Here is a 25,595-nt window from a genome sequence, read left to right on the forward strand (position 1 = left end):
CAGGCTGGCTGCGCCTGTGCGGCCGCGCTGGCCGAGAGCCCGCCTCGCAGTGTCGTCTAATGTAATCCCACCGCGGGCCTGGGATCCGTGACCATGCACTGTGCATATCCTCGCCTCTCACTCCCCTCCCTACGGCTTCTTCAGACTGTGCGGCGTCACGGCCGTGGCATGCTATTAGGGATCAGCTGACGGCGCACAGTCTGAAGAAGGCGTAGGGAGATGAGTGAGAGGCGGAGGTTCAGATATGCACTGCGCATGTCCATGGATCTCAGGCCCCCAGTGGGATTAAATCAGAAGACACTGCGAGGCGGGCTCTCGGCCAGCGCGGCCGCACAGGCGCAGTCAGCCTGACACCAAATGATGTCAGAAGAGGGGCAGCGCTAAGTGTGCCTGGCCAAGGGATAACATAACAGTGCAGGCTCCGGGACGGAATCAAACAACGCTGGGGAGCCGGGGCACGGCGCCAAGGGGGTAGGAATGACAGCTGTGCTGCGTCATATTACGAAGGAAAGTCCCACCTCCGGGACGGTTTTACGGTATCAGTGGACACATTTTATAAGTGTTAAGTTCTGCGTGTGCAAGGAGCTAAACAAAAATAGTTACCTCTTCCTTGTGCAGCATTACTGCTGCACAAGGTGGCTCTTTCAGTAACAAACGCCTTGGGGGGGGGGGGACAGGTTCCCTTACATTTCAGTTGTTGTGTCAGCGTGGCGGTCGCAGGACACATTGCCGGTTACACAGCTGGGGATCAGCTGACGTTACTGAAACCCAATAACACTGGGTCATATGTTTTGACTGTGCAGATGGCACTTCTGAGCCTCAACTGGCGGTGTTGGAGCCCAGGAATTAAAGTTCAGGTGGTAGAAAGATGAACACAACAGGAGACCTGGATACTGTAGACAGTCACCTAATTATTTAATCAGGAAGAGGAGTGGCAAATTCCTGCGAGATCCAGGCCTTGTTCATTTTCAGGAAAGTAAGCCGGTCAACGTTATCGGAGGATAGTCGCATGCGACGGTCAGTTAGTACACCACACCACCTGCAGCACTAAAGACGCGTTCCGATAATACACTAGCTGCAGGGCAAGCCAGCACCTCCAATGCAGACTGGCTTAGCTCTGGCCATGTATCCAGCTTTGAGACCCAAAACTTGAAAGGGGAAGAGCCGTCTGGGAGTACAGCAAGAGGGCAAGACATGTAGTCTGTCACCATCTGACAGAACCGTTGCCTCCTGCTGACTGGAGCCGTCTGTGATGGTGTAGACTTTTGTGGCGGGCACAAAAAACTGTGCCACAGTTGGGCCATACTGGTCTTGCCTTGGGCAGAGGCACTGCTTCTGCTCCCTCTTTGTGCAGAGCCTCCTCCACTGCCTGGACGCACTGAGCTGCTTTGTAATGCACTAGCAGCACTTCTCTCACTTGGAATGGAGAAGATGATGGAATTCACCAGTGTGTCTTGGTACTCCCGCATTTTTCGCTCCCGGTTCAACGGTGTGATGAGGCTTTCTACGTTGTCCCGGTAGCGAGGATTGAGGAGGGTGAACACCCAATAATCAGACATGTTGAGAATGTGGGCGATGCGGCGGTCGTTTCTCAGGCACTGCAGCATGTAATCCACCATGTGCTGCAGACTGCCAACTGGCCAAGAAACGCTGTCCCCTGCTGGAGGCGTGATCTCTGCCCGCTCGTCATCACCCCACCCTCGCTGTACACACTGAGTACTGGACAATTGTGTAACTCCCTCCTCTGGACGGATGTCTTCCTCCTCCATTGACTCCTCCTCATCCTCCTCACAAAGTGTCCCCTGCCTACACGTTTGTGAGGAACCACGTGGCACTGACTGTCCAGAAGATGATGGAAATGGTGAATCCTCATCCTCCACCTCTTCCACAACATCATCCCTTAGCGCTTGCAGTGATTTTTCAAGCAGGAAGATAAGGGGGACAGTCATGCTGACTAGTGCATCATCTGCACTCGCCATCCGCGTGGAATAATCGAAGGGACGCAAAACCTGGCAGACGTCCTTCATAGTGGCCCACTCTGTGGTTGTGAAGTCTGAACGGCGCGGAGTGCGACTTCTTTGCGCCTGATGCAGCTGGTACTCCATTACAGCTTGCTGCTGCTCACACAACCGCTCCAACATATGTAACGTGGAATTCCACCTGGTAGGTAGGTCACATATGATGCGATGTTCCGGCAGGAGGTGTCGGCACTGCAGAGCCGCAATGCGCGATTTTGCCGTGCTGGAACGCCGCAAGTGAGCACACTCTAGGCGGACCTTGTGCAGCAGTGCATCAAGATCCGGATAGTCCCTCAAAAAACTCTGCACGACCAAATTGAGCACATGTGCCAGACATGGGATGTGAGTGAGGTTGCCGAGGCCCAGAACTGCCACCAGATTTCAGCCATTATCACACACTACCATGCCTGGCTGGAGATTCGCTGGCACAAACCACACATCGCTCTCCTGCTTGATGGCATTCCAGAGCTCCTGCGCTGTGTGGCTTTGATTCCCCAAAGAAATTAATTTCAAGACGGCCTGTTGACGTTTGGCCACGGCTGTGCTCATGTCGGTCGTAACAGGTAAACGTTCATCACGGGTCCATGTGGAGGTGGACTGTGACGGCTCCTGCAGCGATGATTCTGAGGAACTGGTGTAAGAGGAGGAGTCAATGCGTACAGAATGGATTCCTGCAAGTGGATTCCTTGGAGTGGGCAGGACTCGTCCTGCACCACTCCCACGATCTGTACCCGGGTCAACGACATTAACCCAATGGGCAGTGAGGGAAAGGTATCGCCCCTGTCCATGTTGACTGGTCCACGCATCGGTGGTGAGGTGGACCTTGCTACTGACGGCGTTCGGTAGCGCGTGTTTTATGTGTCCCTCCACATGCTTGTGCAGGGCAGGGACAGCTTGCCTGCTGAAGTAAAAGCGGCTGGGCACATTGTACTGTGGGACTGCCAATGACATCAAGTCACGGAAGCTGTCAGTCTCCACCAGCCTGAATGACAGCATTTCCAGTGACAGAAGTTTGGCAATGCCTGCAGTCAGAGCCTGTGCTCGTGGGTGGTTTGCAGAGAAAGGCCGCCTTTTCTCCCATGCCTGTACTACCGATGGCTGTAGACTGGGCTGGGAGTGTGTGGATGACTGGGAAAGTGGTGCTGCGGGTGGAATTACAGTGGGTCTCTGGACAACAGGGCCAGAGGTTCTTCCACGGCGATCCTGGGAGGAAGCCGAACCAGCTGCGTGTGAGCTGGAGGAAGAGGCAACACGAGCTGAAGAGGTGGTAGCTGCCGCTGTTGGTTGGCCTAGCTCTTCAGTGTGTTTTTCTAACAACGCCGCGTGCCTGGTCCGCACATGTTTCCACATGTTGGAGGTATTGATGTTGCTGACATTTCGACCTCTTTTGACTTTGTGATGACACACCTTGCATTTGACATAGCAAATGTCATCTGCAACTGTGTCAAAAAAGGGCCAGACACTGCAAGTCTTGGGAGCGCCCTTTTTGGCTTTTGGAACAGACATGCTCCTAACGAGTTCCAAAGTGGAGGCTACAGGCTGCGCAGTCTTCCCCCTCCCTCTACCTCTTTGGCCCATTCTAGGAATCTCTTTCTCGGAGCTGCTCCCACCACCTTCCTGTCCCTCACGCCACGATGGGTCAAGGACCTCATCATCTACACTACCCTCTGCCACCAACTGCTCCTCCTGGGTAGTCTCAGCAGCAGAGCACGCACCAGAAAGTGGCACCTGAGTGTCATCATCAGCGGATGCGGCCTGCGATGTGGTGACCGGAGGCACTGGCCCACCCGCCTCTTCAGACTCAGAGAGAAAAAGCTGTTGGGCATCACTGCACCCTGCCTCTTCTTCCATTTCTCCAATGCTGCTTGGCTGGCCCCCTGTTTCCAAGCCAAGAGATTCAGAGAACAGAAGTAGAGACGGCTCCTGTCCTGGGCTCTCTGTCTGCCTGGCCAATTTGGCAGGTGGTGAAGAGACAGATGGCTGCTCTCCAGTGCTCTGTGTCTGAGAGGATGTGGCACTAATTGAAGTCGATGCGTTAGCTGCCATCCATCCGACAACGGCTTCAATTTGGTCTTCACGCAGCAGCGGTGTACGGCGCTCTGCGACAAAGCTGCGCATGAAGGACTGTTCCCTGGTGAAACTGGGTGCTGAGGAGTCACCGGTGCCCACAGCAGGCACAGAATCCCCACGTCCTCTCCCTGCTCCGCGCCCACGCCCACGTGCCTTACTCCCTGCTTTCTTCATCTTGGTTGACTGATAAAGATAAGCAGAAAAGTACTAACGGCATTGTGTGCTTATTCCTGAACAGCTCCGAGTCCTAACAGGTATAGGAAACACTAATTTTCTAAAGTGTGGACTAGACTTTAATATGAGCTAATGTGGCCTACACAAATGTAAAGTGGTGTGTTTGGTGAACTTTATTATTTATTTATTTTTTGGGGGCTGAACTGACAACAGAGAGAGCTGCAGTCACACGGAGACCGTGCAGACAGCCGTAAACGGCGCTGCAAGGCCCAAAAAACCTCCTCTACTTTATCCTATGTAGTGTTTTTCCACAAGTTAGCTGGATACGGGTGGAAAGACACTAATAGGAATTTTTTGAAAAAATGTGCAGCAACCTGCACTACTTAAAACAAAAGGAAAATTGATTTTACGGTATGACGCAGTGAACAACCCTGAGCTGGATACAACCAGGCTATGGCTGCTCACAGACTACAGGGCGAGCTGCAGTCACACGGAGACCGCGCAGACAGCCGTAAACGGCGCTGCAAGGCCCAAAAAACCTCCTCTACTTTATCCTATGTAGTGTTTTTCCACAAGTTAGCTGGATACGGGTGGAAAGACACTAATAGGAATTTTTTGAAAAAATATGCAGCAGCCTGCACTACTTAAAACAAAAGGAAAATTGATTTTACGGTATGACGCAGTGAACAACCCTGAGCTGGATACAACCAGGCTATGGCTGCTCACAGACTACAGGGCGAGCTGCAGTCACACGGAGACCGTGCAGACAGCCGTAAACGGCGCTGCAAGGCCCAAAAAACCTCCTCTACTTTATCCTATGTAGTGTTTTTCCACAAGTTAGCTGGATACAGGTGGAAAGTCACTAATAGGAATTATTAGAAAAAATGAGCAGCAGACTACACTACTTGAAAAAAAAAGAACAGTATAAGGCAATGAACCACCCGCCCTGAACTGAATACAACCAGCTATGGATGGCCTATGGCTGCACACAGACTAGAGAGTGGGCTGCACTCACACACACACACACACAGACCTTGCAGATCGCTGTGAAAACAGCGCTGCAAGGCAAAAGCAAGGTGATTAGTAGGTGAACACAGCGGTTGCTAAATTAGCCTTGGAAAAGCACAAAGAAGCAAATCGCTATCTCTAAACTGGCCCTCAGTCAGCAAACAGCGTCCTGTCTCTAACTGAATTCACAGCAGAGTGAGCGAAAAATGGCGCCAGCGACTTTTAAACTGCATCATGACATCATTTCAGCAGCCAATCACAGCCTTGCCAGTAGTTTCATGCCCTCCATGCTGAACAGGATGTGCCCGTGCAGCGCCCCAGAGTCCTGGCCGTTGCAGTAACGTCGCTCTGCCACTAAGGGGAGTAATGTTACGTCTGATTGCACTAAAAGAGTTCACCTGATCAGGTAACACACACTACACTTCACACTCCGGCCACCAGGGGGGGTGGTTCTATCTAGTAGGCCACTCCTCACACTCTGGTAAAACTGGGGGTTGGACAGGAAGAGAGTGAGAAGTAACTGGGGAGAGCTGGAGAGAGGATCTGTCAGGGATGGGATCCTGGCAGACTCCTTAGAGCAGAACAAACCAGTGAGCAACGGGAATACAGTTAAGAGGCATTAGGACCAGAAGGAGTCGTGCTGTTAGACCGAGGCAACATCCTTCTGAGGCGCAGCAGTCGGTGGCCGGAACGCCGAGCAAGTAAGAGACTTTAAGCTATACTGCAAACCACGGCCGGACAGCCAATTATAGGTTGGCTGTCTCACATATATCACCTAAGCAGACAACGGAGGCAGTTGTGGGAGAGGGGCGACTCTAGGGTCCCGGAAGAACTCCAGGCCTACCCCGTCATACGGGTGCGTCCTACCATATCATCTGGGGGATGGAGAGAACCAGAACATCAGAGACAGACAGAACCAGTTGTGAGGACTATCCCGGGAGCTCAGCAGGGAAGGACTACAACACATAGCGCTAGCAGGAAGGCACTGATTCCCACCTGTTAAGGAAACTCCGGATGTGCTCTCAGACCGGCCGGTCTCAGGCAGCCCAGTTGACAGCGTATTCCGGATTGAGGACCCTGAATTCATCAATAAAGAGGTAAAGAGACTGCACCCCTGTGTCCTTGTGATTTACTGCGACCGGCACTATACCGAACTGTCACATCTATTACTGTACGCCCCTCAGCAGGGTCACGGACCGGGCCTAGCCACCGTGACGACCCCAGAGCAGAGACTCGGAGGCCCGGTACCGGGTACCCCTCGGCCCTGCGGCAGTGGGGGCGCTACAACTTGGCGTCACGAACAGGATCTACTTAAGCCTGAAGAATCAGGTCATGTGTCATGATCTCCATGGCCAGAGAACTAGCATAAGCCTCAATAGGAACAAGCTCTTGGAAGATGTAACTGTACTGACCATGAACTAAACCTACCGCATCATCTAGAAGTAGCCAGGTAGCATGTCCTACTTTTTATCCCTATATGCCCAGCGCCGGCCGGAGAACTAAATAATGCTAGCAGAGGGAAATATAAGACCTGACTCACCTCTAGAGAAATGCCCAGAAAGGAGACAGAGGCCCCCCACATATATTGGCGGTGATATGAGATGAAACAACAAACGCAGCAGGAAAATAGTTTTAGCAAATTTGAGGTCCGCTTTCTAGATAGCAGAAGACAGAAAGCATACTTTCATGGTCAGTAGAAAACCCTAACAAAACACATCCAGAAATTACTTTAGGACTCTGGCATTAACTCATAATACCAGAGTGGCAATTCCTGATCAACAAGAGCTTTCCAGACACAGTAACGAAACTGCAGCTGTGAACTGGAACCAAAATACAAAACAAAACATGGACGAATGTCCAACTTATCTAGTAGATGTCTGGGAGCAGGAACAAGCACAGAGAGGCTTCTGATAACATTGTTGACCGGCAAGCATCTAACAAAGAAGCCAGGTTATATAGCGACACCCAGATCTAATCAGAACAGGTGAACAGGGAAGATGATGTCACAAGTTCAATTCCACCAGTAGCCACCGGGGGAGCCCAGAATCCAAATTCACAACAGTACCCCCCCCTCAAGGAGGGGGCACCGAACCCTCACCAGAACCACCAGGGCGATCAGGATGGGCCCTATGAAAGGCACGAACCAGATCAGAGGCATGAACATCAGATGCAGTGACCCAAGAATTATCCTCCTGGCCGTATCCCTTCCACTTGACCAGATACTGGAGTCTCCGTCTGGAAACACGGGAGTCTAGGATTTTTTCCACAACGTACTCCAACTCACCCTCAACCAACACCGGAGCAGGAGGCTCAACGAAAGGCACAACCGGTGCCTCATACCTGCGCAATAACGACCGATGAAAAACGTTATGAATAGAAAAGGATGCAGGGAGGTCCAAACGGAAGGAAACAGGGTTAAGAATCTCCAATATTTTATACGGACCGATGAACCGAGGCTTAAACTTAGGAGATGAGACCCTCATAGGGACAAAACGAGAAGACAACCACACCAAATCTCCAACACAAAGCCGAGGACCAACACGACGGTGACGGTTGGCAAAAAGCTGAGTCTTCTCCTGGGACAACTTTAAATTGTCCATCACCTGCCCCCAGATATGATGCAATCTCTCCACCACCGCATCCACTCCAGGACAATCCGAGGATTCCATCTGACCGGAGGAAAATCGAGGGTGGAACCCCGAATTACAGAAAAACGGGGACACCAAAGTGGCAGAGCTGGCCCGATTATTGAGGGCGAACTCCGCCAATGGCAAAAAAGCAACCCAATCATCCTGGTCAGCAGACACAAAACACCTCAGATATGTCTCCAGGGTCTGATTAGTCCGCTCGGTCTGGCCATTAGTCTGAGGGTGAAAAGCAGACGAAAAAGACAAATCTATGCCCATCCTAGCACAGAATGCCCGCCAAAATCTAGACACAAATTGGGTTCCTCTGTCAGAAACGATATTCTCAGGAATACCATGCAAACGAACAACATTTTGAAAAAACAGGGGCACCAACTCGGAAGAAGAAGGCAATTTGGGCAGGGGAACCAAATGGACCATCTTAGAAAAACGGTCACTTGTGTCCAGTATTGTGGTTTATTATTAGCCAATGGGGTGGAGTCAATCCCCTTCAGAGGAATAAGAGTCTCCAAAGGCTCTAAATCATACCCACAACGATTGGCAAAGGACCAATCCATAAGACTCAAAGCGGCGCCAGAGTCGATATAGGCGTCCGTAGTAATAGATGACAAAGAGCAAATCAGGGTCACAGACAAAATAAATTTAGACTGTAAAGTGCCAATGGGAACGGATTTATCAAGCTTTTTAGTACGCTTAAAGCATGCTGAAATAACATGAGTAGAATCCCCACAATAGAAACACAACCCATTTTTCCGTCTAAAATTCTGCCGCTCGCTTCTGGACAGAATTCTATCACACTGCATGTTTTCTGGCGTCTTCTCAGTGGACACCGCCAGATGGTGCACTGGTTTGCGCTCCCGCAGACGCCTATCGATCTGAATGGCCATTGTCATGGACTCATTCAGACTTGCAGGCACAGGGAACCCCACCATAACATCCTTAATGGCATCAGAAAGACCCTCTCTGAAAGTAGCCGCCAAGGCACACTCATTCCACTGAGTAAGCACAGACCATTTACGGAATTTTTGGCAGTAAATTTCAGCTTCATCTTGCCCCTGCAATAGGGACATCAAAGTTTTTTCTGCCTGAAGTTCCAAATGAGGTTCCTCATACAGCAAGCCCAAGGCCAGAAAAAACGCATCCACATTGCGCAACACAGGATCCCCTGGTGCCAATGCAAAAGCCCAATCTTGAGGGTCGCCGCGGAGCAAGGAAATCACAATCCCAACCTGCTGTGCAGGGTCTCCAGCAGAACGAGATTTCAGGGACAAAAATAACTTACAATTATTTCTAAAATTCTGAAAGCTAGATCTATTCCCTGAGAAGAATTCCGGCAAAGGAATTCTCGGCTCTGATACCGGAGCATGAACAACAAAATCTTGCAAACTTTGTACTTTCGTGGCGAGATCATTCAAACCTGCAGTTACACTCTGTAGATCCATTATAGACAGGTGAACATAGAGCCATTCAAAGATTAGAAGGAGAGAGAAAAAAAAGAAAGACTGCAGCATAGACAGACTGGCAAGTGATCCAATTAAGAGCACACTAACTACTAGAGAAAAAAAAAAAAAAAAAAAAATTTTCAGCAGACTTCTTATTTCTCTCCTTTCTCAGCCAAGGATTTTAACCCTTTAGTGGGCCGGTCAAACTGTCATGATCTCCATGGCCAGAGAACTAGCATAAGCCTCAATAGGAACAAGCTCTTGGAAGATGTAACTGTACTGACCATGAACTAAACCTACCGCATCATCTAGAAGTAGCCAGGTAGCATGTCCTACTTTTTATCCCTATATGCCCAGCGCCGGCCGGAGAACTAAATAATGCTAGCAGAGGGAAATATAAGACCTGACTCACCTCTAGAGAAATGCCCAGAAAGGAGACAGAGGCCCCCCACATATATTGGCGGTGATATGAGATGAAACAACAAACGCAGCAGGAAAATAGTTTTAGCAAATTTGAGGTCCGCTTTCTAGATAGCAGAAGACAGAAAGCATACTTTCATGGTCAGTAGAAAACCCTAACAAAACACATCCAGAAATTACTTTAGGACTCTGGCATTAACTCATAATACCAGAGTGGCAATTCCTGATCAACAAGAGCTTTCCAGACACAGTAACGAAACTGCAGCTGTGAACTGGAACCAAAATACAAAACAAAACATGGACGAATGTCCAACTTATCTAGTAGATGTCTGGGAGCAGGAACAAGCACAGAGAGGCTTCTGATAACATTGTTGACCGGCAAGCATCTAACAAAGAAGCCAGGTTATATAGCGACACCCAGATCTAATCAGAACAGGTGAACAGGGAAGATGATGTCACAAGTTCAATTCCACCAGTAGCCACCGGGGGAGCCCAGAATCCAAATTCACAACAGTCATGTGTGCCTTGGAACTGTGATTTATTGTGCTTGGACTGTGTATTGCCATTTACCGCCAAAATTCGCCATTGCCGCGCACGGAGGGAGGAGCCTTAGCTTCGTGGGCGGAACCGGCCAAAAGAAGCGCGGAACGGAAAGCGCGGTAAGGCGCCAATCCCGGAAGAGGAACTCCGACCTCCAGCAGGTTAATGGGAGGAAGGGACAGCCATGTCCGAGTCGGGAGGAGAGGAGGTGGCGGCCACAGCCGCGGACGCAGGGGCAGCTCCGGTCCCCGCAGCGGGCGAAGCCGCGGCCCTAATACCACCACTGGCGGCCCCGGAGCCCGCTCCCCCCATCAGCCAGTCGGACACCGCCGCTACCACAAAGGCCATAATGCCCTTCTCTATGCCATACCTGCCCGGAGCAGCCTGGCTCCCGCGATACTCCGGGGAGTCACATACATTCACTGACTTTAAAGAAGGGCTCTGCAGCCTGCTCGAGTTCTATCCCCTGACCGAGCCTCAGAAGGTTCATATGCTAATCGGCCAACTCTTTGGAGCAGCTCTGAGAGAAGTGAAGTCCTGGCCTGCCGCGGATAAGGGAACGGCACAGCAGGTTTTTGCAAAGCTTAAAGCCACCTTCGATACCCGTACAGCTACAGAAATTAAATTGACTTTCTATGGATGCAAACAGAGACCGCAGGATAGCTTACGGGACTATGCCCTTAATCTCCAGGAGGCGATGCGGGCCATTAAGCAGAGTGACCCCAACAGCATGCAAGATGAGGATAAACTCCTGAAGGAGCGGTTCATTGAGGGGCTCCTGTGCAGTCACCAACGGGGCCAATTGTACTTCTTGGCCATGCAAAATCCAGACCTGACTTTTGCGCAATTCAAGGATAAAGCTATCCAGGCATTGCAGGAGCGACAGCCTAGCCGTGCAGCACCTCTCAGGCGTCCCGCTCTCACATACCACCAGGAGGTGGCGTCGGATGTTCCAGTCGCCGCCGAGGCCGATGCCCAGAGCCTAGAAGATGACTCCCCTGCAGGACTCCGCCTCCAGATGCAGGAGCTGACCAAGAGCGTTGCTGCCCTGGCCCGGACGGTGCAGTCCCTACAGGAGGCCCCCAAGGAGAAGATCCAGCTGGCATCCAGACCGGAGGATGTTCCTTGGATGCGAAAGAGGAGGACTCCGCCGACCAGAGGCCGGGCCGACGATCGCTTCCATCAGGATGGACGACCCATCTGCCGCCGCTGTCATCAGGTGGGCCACCTTGCAAGGTACTGTCGTTTAAACGAGCAACCCCTGGGGCAAAGGGCCAACCCCCAGGAGTAGGACGGTCAGGCCCGCAGCATTGGAGAACCAAATACATTGGAGGACGACCAGTTCTCCCTGTAGTGGTTGATGGAATCCCCTTGAACGCTTTGCTGGACACCGGTTCTCAGGTGACGACTATACCTTACGTGCTTTATAAACTGTATTGGGAGGACACCGATATTACTCGTGGCCCTGACGATGATTTCACCATAATAGCCAGTAATGGTCAGCCGTTACCACAAGTGGGGTATAAGGAGGTCACCATCAAAGTGGGGCGGGTGGAATTGAAAGCCCAAGGGATTGTGATTGTTGATATTGATCGTCGAGAATGTAATCCCATGATGACTCTTGGTACTAATGTTATAGAAAATTGTCTTGCAGAAGTTATTGTTTTGTTGCAACAGGTGGCAGAAACTGCTGGCCACAGTGAGCAACGTGCCCTGCAGAAGGAAATCAGAGCTCTGATGCAGAGACAGCAGGTAGAGCTGACTGGTGGTGAGATTGGTCGTGTCACTGTGAGTGATTCAAACCCCATCGCGATACCCCCCAGGAGTGAAATGTTAATATGGTGTCGGGCAGCCATAGGCCTCAGGGGAAAGGACTACCAGGCCTTGGTAGAACCCGTATATTCAGACAATAGGCCTACTATTCTAACCGCCAGGGGGGTCGTTGACGTTCGCCAGGGGAGGGTGCCTGTACGTGTCCTCAATTGTGGGGAGGAAGAAGTTCACCTCACCAAGTATGCCACACTCGCCAAATTGTTCACTGTTAATAATAGTGTGTTACAGACACCTGAACCCTTGGTCCCGTCAAACGTGGCAGGGGACAACGCTTCTGCAGAGCACTCGAAAGACTGGTGTCGGGAATTGCATGTGGGCACTGATTCTACCCCATTCCATCAAAAACAGGGGGCCTACAGGGTGGTACACGAGTACGAGCAGGTATTCAGAAAACACCCCTTAGATTTCGAGCAGGTGAAAGGGATCCAACATCATATCCCCACGGGAGATCACCGACCCATAAAAGAGAGATATCGTCCTGTACCCCCAGCTCATTACCAGTGTGCCAAAGACATGTTGTGGGAAATGAAGGAGGCTGGAGTGGTGAGAGACAGCTGTAGTCCCTGGGCAGCTCCGTTAGTCCTTGTTAAAAAGAAAGATGGAACAATGAGGATGTGTGTTGATTACAGGCAGTTGAATCGCATAACACATAAGGACGCATACCCACTGCCCAGGATAGAGGAGTCTCTGGCTGCTTTAAAATCTGCTAACTATTTCTCTACCTTTGATCTCTCCAGTGGGTACTGGCAGGTTCCTGTGGCGGAGGCGGACAAAGAGAAGACGGCCTTCACGACACCAATGGGTCTCTGCGAATTCAATTACATGCCCTTCGGATTGTGCAATGCTCCAGGGACGTTCCAGAGGATGATGGAGTGCTGCCTGGGACACATGAACTTTGAAACCGTGCTGCTGTATTTGGATGATGTTATTGTTTTCTCTAAGACCTACGGAGACCATCTGAAGCACCTGGCCGAGGTGTTTGAAGCTCTGTCCAACTTTGGCTTCAAGGTGAAACCGTCCAAGTGTCATCTGCTGAAATCTAAAGTGCAGTACCTGGGCCATGTGGTGAGCGCTGAAGGAGTGGCCCCAGACCCAGACAAGGTCACGGTGATCAAGGACTGGCCAAAGCCCAGTGACCTCCACGAAGTCCGGCAGTTCCTCGGGCTGGTAGGCTATTACCGGAGGTTCATTAAGGACTTCACCAAGAAGGCCGCGCCCTTGCAAAACCTGTTGGTGGGACAACCAAAGAAGACTAAGGGGAGGAACACCCCATTTGATTGGAATGATGAGCTGGAGGGATCCTTTACTTGTTTGAAGTCGGTGCTGACAGGCGAAGAGGTACTGGCCTACCCCGAATACGACCAACCGTTTGTGCTGTACACGGATGCCAGCAATGTGGGATTGGGAGCCGTGCTGTCCCAGGTCCAGAAAGGCAAAGAGAGGGTGATCGCTTACGCCAGCAGGAAACTCCGTCCCACGGAAACCCTGACAACTACAGTTCCTTTAAGCTGGAATTCCTTGCCATCGTCTGGGCAGTGACAGAGAGGTTTAAACACTACCTGGCCTCCGCGAAATTCACCGTCTTCACGGACAACAATCTACTAACGCATCTGGACACTGCCAAACTCGGGGGCTTGGAACAGCGGTGGATGGCCCGGCTGTCCAACTATGATTTCACCATCAAGTACCGGGCAGGACACAAGAATGCAAATGCCGATGCCTTGTCCCGAATGCCCAATTTGCCAGAAACGGGAGAAGACCCGGAGGCACTTGAAGAGGTGGAGCTGCCTGCATTCCATCGCCCCAAAGCCGCTCAGAACTCTCATCATGTGAGGAACAGGCACAAGAAACAACCGGATGCCACGCTGAATCCCCTGCCCCATCACGGATGGGCGGAAACCCAGGATGGTGACCCCGCGGTCCGTCGGGTGAAAGAGCTCTTGACGCAGGCAGGGTTGCACCCTGGCCCAGATGATCCACAGGAGACCCAACAGCTGTGGAAGGGGAGAAGCAAATTGTTTATCCATGATGGCAAGCTGTGCCGGAGGAGCATCGACCCACGTACTCATGAATTGGTGTGGCAGATAGTGGTGCCAAGGCGAGATGCGCCCATGGTTCTGGGAGCCTACCACGATGGAGCCGGACACTTCGGATGTAGAAAGCTAGAGAGGCTACTCCGAGGGAGGTTCTATTGGATTGGCATGAAGAGAGCCATTGAGAAGTGGTGTCGGGAGTGTGGTCCATGTAGTCTACGCAGGAAGGACCGTGGTAGTCAACGGGCTCCCCTGCGGCCTATCATCACCAAACGGCCGCTCGAACTGGTCGCACTGGATCATGTGAAACTGACACCTAGCCGGTCAGGCTATATCTACGCCCTTACCATCGTAGATCACTACTCCAGATTTTTGGTGGTCGTACCTGTTAAGGATCTAACGGCTAGGACTGCCGCCAAAGCCTTCCAGCAGTACTTTTGTCGGCCCCACGGCTACCCGGAGAAGGTACTGACCGATCAGGGACCAGCATTCGAAGCAGAAGTGTTCCAAGAGTTCTGCCAACTGTACGGGTGTAAGAAGATCAGAACCACCCCGTACCATCCTCAAACCAATGGGATGTGCGAAAAGATGAACCAAGTGGTGATCGACTTATTGAAGACCTTACCCGTAGAGGAACGGAACATGTGGCCGACCAAGTTGCCTGACTTGGTGGATATGTACAACCACATCCCAGTAAATTCCACCAACTGCACTCCAGCATACCTGATGCGAGGAAGGTCTAGCCAGTTACCTGTTGATCTGGACATGGGGGTCCTAGTCCCCGAAGATACCTCGTCGGATGCGGATTGGGATGCAGAAAGGCAGCGAAGGTACCGCCAAGTACAGGAGTGCGTGGAAAGAAGTCTTGCCCAGGCTAGGCAGAAACAAGAAAGGGACTACAACCAGCATGCTCCTGCGATTCCCCTGTCACCTGGTGAGCAAGTACTCAAGCGAAAGAGGAGGCTACACAAGCTCGATGACCAATGGAAAGTGGAACCGTATACCATCCTGCCATCCGATTTCGACAACACGAAGGTCTGTCTCATCAGCAAGGATGGAGGGGAGACCTCGACAGCGATATCCAGGGATCACCTTAAGGTCTGCCCCGATAAGTTGAGAGAGAGGGACGCGGCCCCAGAAATCTCCCCACCGGTGGAAAAGGAGAAGATGATCCACACCGTCCTTGGAGACTTTCCCCAGTCCTGGACTCAGATAAATCACGCCATCTTGGTACCTGTTCTAACGTTCCAACAGCCGGACCCACCAGAAACAATGGTAGTACCAGACCATCCGGCCCCGCAACCTCAACAAGCCCTACCTGAAGATGCTGTGCCGACCGCCGAACTGGCAAATCCTCCCTCTGCTATCGGTGAGCCTGCCGTACCCACTGTTGCTAGCAGCAGCCCTGAGAGCTCTAGCCTGCCAGTGCTACCCAGACTTACTAGAAGTGTAGCCAGAAGACAGTGCACTACACCAGCGGTAGCAAGCATAGCGGGCCCTGTTAGGTCAATAGCATCCCCTGCGCTGCGAAGGTCCACGCGCAGCACTCAGAATCAAACTCCCCTCCGCTACAAAACTTGGAGGTAAGGGCTGCTATTTAGTTGAAAATGTTTGTGTACATATCTTTTGTTACAGGTTGTAAAATGGACAATAGAGTAATGGACGCTGAATTGCTCAAAAACTTTCCAAAAGGGGGACCCCTTTGTTTACCCGGGGTCCCCGCTGTTTCAACCACTGAACTGAGAGTCATAAACTGTGCATGACCTAACTTTTGCAACGTTCAAGAGTCCTCACCTCCCATAAGGGAAGCTCTGTTATGATAGATTGTTTACAATATTTCAAAATGTGGTGTGTTTGCTGTTAACATGTTATTGTTTTTTGTTTGTTTTTCCCAGTCCGGGAGTACTGGATTTAACCGGGGGGGAGTGCAGCGCCCCAGAGTCCTGGTCGTTGCAGTAACGTCGCTCTGCCACTAAGGGGAGTAATGTTACGTCTGATTGCACTAAAAGAGTTCACCTGATCAGGTAACACACACTACACTTCACACTCCGGCCACCAGGGGGGGTGGTTCTATCTAGTAGGCCACTCCTCACACTCTGGTAAAACTGGGGGTTGGACAGGAAGAGAGTGAGAAGTAACTGGGGAGAGCTGGAGAGAGGACCTGTCAGGGATGGGATCCTGGCAGACTCCTTAGAGCAGAACAAACCAGTGAGCAACGGGAATACAGTTAAGAGGCATTAGGACCAGAAGGAGTCGTGCTGTTAGACCGAGGCAACATCCTTCTGAGGCGCAGCAGTCGGTGGCCGGAACGCCGAGCAAGTAAGAGACTTTAAGCTATACTGCAAACCACGGCCGGACAGCCAATTATAGGTTGGCTGTCTCACATATATCACCTAAGCAGACAACGGAGGCAGTTGTGGGAGAGGGGCGACTCTAGGGTCCCGGAAGAACTCCAGGCCTACCCCGTCATACGGGTGCGTCCTACCATATCATCTGGGGGACGGAGAGAAAAAGAACATCCGAGACAGACAGAACCAGTTGTGAGGACTTTTCCGGGAGCTCAGCAGGGAAGGACTACAACACATAGCGCTAGCAGGAAGGCACTGATTCCCACCTGTTAAGGAAACTCCGGATGTGCTCTCAGACCGGCCGGTCTCAGGCAGCCCAGTTGACAGCGTATTCCGGATTGAGGACCCTGAATTCATCAGTAAAGAGGTAAAGAGACTGCACCCCTGTGTCCTTGTGATTTACTGCGACCGGCACTACACCGAACTGTCACATCTATTACTGTACGCCCCTCAGCAGGGTCACGGACCGGGCCTAGCCACCATGACGACCCCAGAGCAGAGACTCGGAGGCCCGGTACCGGGTACCCCTCGGCCCTGCGGCAGTGGGGGCGCTACACCCACACTTGGAATCATTCTCATTGGCTGATTTCGTGCAAATTTGTGCAGTTTGAATCCTGGGAACTTCCGATTCCGGTATCCGATACGCAGCAAGTATCGGATCTCGGTATCGGAATTCCGATACCGCTAAGTATCGGCCGATACCCGATACTTGCAGTATCGGAATGCTCAACACTATTCATCACTTAATATAATGAACTTAATAGGAGAAGAAGTACGGCTATGTCTGTGCATATTAAATATTGATCAAGTCTCAGAGCCAGATGACCTTCATACACGGTTATTGAGGGAGTTGAGCTTAGTAGTTTACTGACCAGTGTATCTCATCTTCTTAAACTCTCTTGTAACACGGTCACAAGATTGTAAGGTAGATGATGTGGTATTGATATTCAATACCACATCATCCAATATTCAGGAGGATTATATGGATTTGTGCAACTACTGTCCAGTAAGTTTGGCATCAATAGTGTTTGTAACAGGCTGGGTGGTGGAACCACTGTGCCATGGTCCGAGGAACGCCATGAGGGTAGTAACTAGGTGCCTCACCAAGTCCAACCTCGGATACACAGCATCTGACAATACCCCGATCCAAGGAGAGATGAAGGAGGTGGGACCAGGTGCTACTGTCATGTCGGACGCTGTTCAGACCAGGTCGTCCGACAGACAGCGGTAATTCCGCTTTTGACCACTAAATACCAACTTATATGACTAATCACCATGGTAACACATAATATTGCAGTGGTCTGTACCATAGGTGAATAGGACTAACAAGACCTATCATCTGATATAAGCATACAACACAAAAAAAGGATGATAAATGGTCAGACCAAATATAATGAAATCAATACAAATTTTATTTATGATGTTAATACCAGGTAACAGGAGGGAAAATAGTGACAACACAGAGAAACTGCTGAGTAGATAGCAGGAGGAGCGCACCCAGGGCTGCCAGTCCCCTTGGGCTAAGAATCGTATATGTATAAAGATTGAAAAAATTTAGCAAAATGAAAACACAATATATAAAAACTAAGTAGACATAACAAAAATTCAATGCACCAATCTGGGAGGGAAACTAAGCTAATAGCAGCCGTTCACAGGGTATACATAGGCAATCAGACAATATCTACCTTGGTACTACCATATACAAATATAGCTGCCTAAATAACCAAAACAGTAGATGCTGCTGCAGCAAGGTACCCACCGCAAAAGGGACTGGAAATCCTGGGGACGCGCCTCCGCCCCAACGCGCGTTTCAGCGGTAACACCTTCGTCAGGGGGCATAAAGAATGAGTGCACATGGAGTTTAAAAGCACCCGCACCGAAAATGCTAGGGCGCAATAGCCGGAAATGCTCATGCGGCTCCATAGAGACAAAAAATGCTATCCGCGTACACCGGAAGTGCAGAGGCGCGACAACCGGAAGTATCGTGCGGATCCATAGAAACCAAAGCGCCGGCCGCGTCCGAGGAGAGCCGAAGGGCGCCGAAGATCACAGGGGCCCCATGTGACCCGAAGCGACCAACAGCCACCACGGACGCACACCGGCGCACAGGGATCGGATGGTATCCACACAATTCCTCTCACAAAGATACTTCGACACCTATTGTTTACATAGAAACAGTCAGAAAAGAAGAGAAACATACTATTACCATGGACATAAACTAATTATAGAGTTTTTTTTACTGGAACTATTGACACAAGTGGCTGTAATGGCACCTATACCTTACGACAGTATCTGTTGAGCAGCCATGTCACAAAGATCCGTAGTATAACAAAAAAGCACCAACACTGGATGAACTATTTAAAGAGGGCACACTATAGACCAATGATGTTTAAAATTGATAGGTGTACCTATAATTATAAATACATATATAGTGAATCAAAGATAAACCCACTATGGCCCGGATTAAATAATGGTGCAAAATCCTAGTATCAGCAATATTTCAAAATACTTATAAGCAGCCCACAATATATCATTTTTTTAATCTTTTTGAATTTTTTAGAGTTTTTTTGGAGTTTTTTTGATGCCATAACATTTCCCAGATAATAACTAGCCCATACATCATTACCTATGTGAAAAGTAATATCATACAACGGATAATACAAGACAAACTATTCATAACCACAGTACATTAATTATTAATTTAATTTATTCCTTCTTCATCCATCCTTTCATTTAGGTTGTCTTCATATCTGAAGTTTGATGTCTAAATCTTGACACGGAGGTACCAGAATTGAAAGAAGCAACAAAGCATCTCGATGTCAACATGTGCTGGAATCAAATAAGGTAAGTTAAAAACACAGCAACAATATCAGAGTATTGACACTGCAACAGCAGAGCCAACTACCGCAGAAGTAGTATGAGGGCATCAGGGAATTCAAATATGAGAATAGGAATATAGGCATTAAAGGAAGGGAGCATAGCTGATGTTATCATTGAGTCCGGCCGGCTGTACAGTGCCCAGAGTTCAGATCCACCTAGACTCCACACGGGCCAGCCTCTGGAAGGTGCCACCCCCACGAATCCCCACATCCAATAAATCAATACCCCTAGCCCTGAGGAGGCCGGCGTTACATTCATGAAACATCTTGAAATGGCGTGGTAATGTTTTAAGGGTGGAGGTGTCCTCTACAGTCGCCGCTGCGTCGATGCCCAGAACATGTTCACGAATACGTGTTTTGAGTTGACGAGTGGTCATGCCAATATACATTTTGTCGCATGGACATGTTACCATATAGATCACGTTTCTGCTCGTACAAGTGATTTTTTTCTTGATTTTGAATTCACGTGATCTATCAGAGTTAGAAAACACGCCAACTCTCTCAATGTTCGGACAAGCGACACAGCGGCCACAAGGGACACACCCCACCCGAACAGCCATAGAGTCCAGGAAAGTAGTAACCCTCTCACCAGTGTAATGACTGTGAACTAAAACGTCTCTCAGATTCCTGGAGCGTCTGACTGCAACGCCAGCCCTCTCAGGCAAAAAGCATGCGATGACCGGATCAGCCCTCAATACATGCCAAGATCTTTGCAAGATCTTTCTCATCATTGGGAACTGAGAGTGGTATTTGGTGACAAAGCGGACAATATCATGCTCTTGTTTCAAATTACTCTTATACAACAATTAATCTCTCGAAGAGTATTTTGCTCTATTAAAAGCTTTTTTCACGCTACGATTACTATGGCCCCGGGCCAATAACCTATTTTTTAGGTCCTCAGCCTGATCCAAAAAATCCGCCTCCGTAGAACATAGTCTACGCAACCAGAGGAACTGACCCGTGGGAATTGCTTGTATAACATGGTCAGGATGTGAGGAGGAGGCGTGCAACAAGAGATTGGTTGAAGTTGGTTTCCTATAAATCACTGTCTGCAGGTCGCCACGCCCATCACGTTTTAGCCTGACATCCAAAAATTCGATGGTGTCACTATCAAATTTATAAGTCAACTTAATGTTGCTGATGTTATTATTTAGAGAAGTCATGAAGTCCTGCAGGCTAGCAATTGAACCCCGCCAGATCATCAAAATGTCGTCAATGTACCGTGTCCACAAGAGGACACGGCACATTGACTCCGGATGATCCGGCAGGGAGAGGCCCTTCTCCCACAGCCCCAGGAACAGGTTGGCATATGCCGGGGCAAAAGGTGCACCCATCGCTGTTCCTTGGAGCTGCAGGAAGAAGGACCCCTTAAAAACAAAAAAATTATGAGTCAGAGAGATTTCCAATAAATTACAAATTAATTTCTTAATTTCTATTGAGAGGCTGGATGCATCCAAGAAAAACTCAACCGCTCGAAGGCCGTCCTGGTGTCGAATACTAGTATACAACGATTCAACGTCGGCTGTCACTAATAGTTCCTCATCCCCAAGACAAATACCATCCATGAGTCTCAAGAATTCACCCGTATCTTTCAAATAAGACGGTAGACTTTCAACCAATGGTTGCAACTTAGAGTCTATCCATTGGTTTACCTTCTCAAGGTAATTGCCTCTGCCGGATATTATTGGACGACCGGGGGGCGTCCTCATGTCCTTGTGAATCTTGGGGAGAAGATAGAAGGTAGGGACAGTGGGATCATTTACCAATAATGCTGATGCTAATTCACCAGTAATCGTGCCAACTTCCCTAGCATCCTTTATAATATCTACAAGCTGTTTGGAAAAATTTGCTCATTGGCGCCTGCTAGATTTTATCTAGCTGTCCCGGGGTTAATTTACCTAATCCTCGGATTGGAAGCTGGGCCATTCACATTGCCTTTAAATAGTTCTCCTGATCATTGGGCGTCGCCGATTATAGCTTCTGTCTTGTGCGTTGTTATCTCGGTCTGGAGAGGAGCGCTGGTGGTTGGAGATTCGTTGCTGGTGGTGTATTTTCCTTTGTCTTATTTACTCCTTCCAATATTTGTATTTATTTTGCCCTGCACATTTATAGTGTTTTCCTGAGTGTCTGCGGCATGGTGTATATTTTCCTTTATCCTTGTCTGTGCTAACTGTGGGTATTGGATTATTACCTCTTCACTGGGTGGTGGGCGGAGGTTTCAGCCTAGGGCTGAGCTCAGGAGACAGGGTGAGGTTCGAGGCCTGGACATGCACACCATCAGTGTAAACTCCAGGTAGAGGGTCAGTCAGGATTTCCCTAGTCTGAGGGAAATTGCAGGGGCCCGGGTTATTAGCTCTCGCTCACCTAGTTTCCCCGTGACATTATAATCTGCCCAACCAAAAAAAAAAAAAAAAGGGGTTCTTTTTTTTTTTGTGTTTTGTCATGGATCTTATGACTTCCATAACCCGCCAGTTGGAGGCGCTGTCCCTACAGGTCACTGAGTTGAAGGGGGCAGTACAGCAACAGGGACTAGCAGTGTCTAATGTGCAAGCTGGAGCGACAGGAAGAGTTGCTGAGCCTAAATTTCCTTTGCCTGAAAAATTTGCTGGGGAACGCAGTAAATTTGTTTCTTTTCGTGAAGCTTGCAAACTATATTTCCGTATGCGCCCGATATCTTCGGGTAATGAGGCTCAGCGTGTGGGCCTGGTGTTGTCATTGTTAAGTGGGGATCCCTGTTATGACCTGGTGGTTTAGGAGCAACATGGGACGTGCTCTGGAGGAGGTGGTACCTATACTGACCGCAATTCCTGAGCTTAACACACACACTAGAAGTAGCCGTGGGATGTTCCTGTCACTCCCTAGACACCTTGTCACAGCCGGAGGATTAACTACCCCTAAAGATAGAAACAGGAAAGCTATCTTGCCTCAGAGAAAATCCCCAAAGGTTAGACAGCCCCCCACAAATATTGACTGTGAGTGGAGAGAGAAATGACATACGCAGAATGAAACCAGGATGTAGCAAAGGAGGCCACTCTCGCTAGATAGATAGAACAGGACAGAATACTGTGCGGTCAGTATTAAAAACTAGAAAAATCCACCACAGAGTTTACAAAAATCTCCACACCTGACTAAAGGTGTGGAGGGTAAATCTGCTTCCCAGAGCTTCCAGCTTAACTGAAATAATCCATACTGACAAGCTGGACTAGAAAAAACATAGAAGGTGCAGAACGATTAAGTCCACAAAAAGTGGACTGCAAAAGAACAAGGCTAGGACTTATCTTTGCTGAAGTGGTCAGAATATCAGGGAAATCCAAGCAGAGATGTGAATCCAACCAGGAACCGTTGACAACTGGCACAGGCTGAAAGATAGAACCAGGTTAAATAGCCGAGCCAGAAAGACAATCAGTGGAAGCAGCTGCTGACAGCTAATTCCAAGGAGCAGCAGTACCACTTAAAACCACCGGAGGGAGCCCAAGAGCAGAACTCACAAAAGTGTCACTTACAACCACCAGAGGGAGCCCAAGAGCGGAATTCACAACAGTACCCCCCTTGAGGAGGGGACACCGAACCCACACCAGAGCCTCCCGGCCGATCAGGGCGAGCCAAGTGAAAAGCACAAACCAAATCGGCGGCGTGAACATCGGAGGCAACAACCCAAGAATTATCCTCCTGGCCATAACCCTTCCACTTGACAAGATACTGAAGCCTCCGCCTCGAAAAACGAGAATCCAAAATTTTCTGAACCACATATTCCAACTCCCCCTCAACCAACACCGGGGCAGGAGGATCAACCGAGGGAACAACGGGCACCACATATCTCCGCAACAAAGATATATGGAAAACATTATGGATGGCAAAAGAGGCTGGAAGGGCCAAACAAAAAGACACCGGATTGATAATCTCAGAAATCATATAAGGACCAATAAACCGAGGCTTGAACTTAGGGGAAGAAACCTTCATAGGAACATGACGAGAAGATAACCAGACTAAATCCCCCACCCGAAGCCGGGGACCAACACACCGACGGCGGTTAGCAAAATGTTGAGCCTTTTCCTGAGACAACGTCAAATTGTCTACCACATGAGTCCAAATCTGCTGTAACCTGTCCACCCCAGAATCCACACCAGGACAATCAAAAGGCTCAACCTGCCCCGAAGAAAAACAAGGATGAAAACCAAAATTACAAAAGAAAGGCGAAACCAAAGTAGCCGAACTAGCCCGATTATTAAGGGCAAACTCGGCCAACGGCAAGAAAGCCACCCAATCATCCTGATCAGCAGACACAAAGCATCTCAAATAGGTTTCTAAGGTCTGATTAGTTCGCTCAGTTTGGCCATTTGTCTGAGGATGAAACGCCAAAGAAAAAGACAAATCAATGCCCATCCTAGCACAAAAGGCCCGCCAAAACCTAGAAACAAACTGGGAACCTCTGTCAGACACAATATTCTCCGGAATGCCATGCAAACGAACCACATGCTGAAAAAACAATAGAACCAAATCAGAGGAGGAAGGCAATTTAGGCAAAGGTACCAAATGGACCATTTTAGAGAATCGGTCGCAAACCACCCAGATAACAGACATCTTCTGGGAAACAGGAAGATCCGAAATAAAATCCATGGAAATGTGCGTCCAGGGCCTCTCAGGGACCGGCAAAGGCAAAAGCAACCCACTAGCGCGGGAACAGCAAGGCTTGGCCCGGGCACAAGTCCCACAGGACTGCACAAAAGAACGCATGTCCCGCGACAAGGAAGGCCACCAAAAGGACCTAGCCACCAAATCTCTTGTACCAAAAATCCCAGGATGACCAGCCAACACTGAACAATGAACCTCAGAAATTACCTTACTAGTCCATCTATCAGGAACTAACAGCTTCCCCACTGGACAGCGGTCAGGTTTATCAGCCTGAAATTCCTGAAGTACCCGCCGTAAATCACGGGAGATGGCAGAAAGAATCACCCCTTCTTTAAGAATGCCAACCGGCTCAAGAACTCCAGGAGAATCAGGCAAAAAAACTCCTAGAGAGGGCATCAGCCTTAACATTCTTAGATCCCGGAAGATACGAGACCACAAAATCAAAACGGGAGAAAAACAGGGACCATCGAGCCTGTCTGGGGTTCAGCTGCTTGGCCGTCTCGAGGTAAATCAGATTCTTATGATCGGTCAAGACCACAACGCGGTGCTTGGCTCCCTCAAGCCAATGTCGCCACTCCTCAAATGCCCACTTCATAGCCAACAACTCCCGATTGCCAACGTCATAATTGCGCTCCGCAGGCGAAAACTTTCTGGAAAAAAAAGCACACGGTTTCATCAAAGAACCATCAGCATTCCTCTGAGACAAAACGGCCCCTGCCCCAATCTCAGAAGCGTCAACCTCAACCTGAAAAGGAAGAGAAACATCCGGCTGACGCAACACAGGGGCAGAAGTAAATCGGCGTTTAAGCTCCTGTAAGGCCTCTACAGCCGCAGAGGACCAATTCGTCACATCAGCGCCTTTCTTCATCAAATCGGTCAGGGGTTTAACCACACTGGAAAAGTTGGCAATGAAACGGCAATAGAAATTAGCAAAGCCCAAAAATTTCTGAAGGCTCTTCACTGATGTGGGTTGAATCCAGTCATGAATGGCTTGGACCTTAACAGGATCCATTTCTATAGAAGAGGGAGAAAAAATTAAACCCAAAAAAGAGACCTTCTGAACTCCAAATAGGCACTTAGACCCCTTCACAAATAAAGCATTATCACGAAGGATCTGGAATACCATCCTGACCTGCTTCACATGAGACTCCCAATCATTGGAAAAAATCAAAATATCAACCAAATACACAATCATGAATTTATCAAGATAATTGCGGAAAATATCATGCATGAAGGACTGAAATACAGAAGGAGCATTAGAAAGCCCGAAAGGCATCACAAGGTATTCAAAATGGCCTTCGGGCATATTAAATGCAGTTTTCAATTCGTCACCCTGTTTAATACGAACAAGATTATATGCCCCTCGAAGGTCAATCTTAGTAAACCAACTAGCCCCCTTAATCCGAGCAAACAAATCAGAAAGCAAAGGTAAAGGGTATTGGAATTTGACCGTGATCTTATTCAAGAGGCGATAATCAATACAGGGTCTCAAGGAGCCATCCTTCTTGGCAACAAAAAAGAATCCCGCTCCCAATGGTGACGAAGACGGCCAA

Source organism: Ranitomeya variabilis, chromosome 5, assembly GCF_051348905.1.
Source record: "Ranitomeya variabilis isolate aRanVar5 chromosome 5, aRanVar5.hap1, whole genome shotgun sequence".
NCBI classification, from domain to species: domain Eukaryota; kingdom Metazoa; phylum Chordata; class Amphibia; order Anura; family Dendrobatidae; genus Ranitomeya; species Ranitomeya variabilis.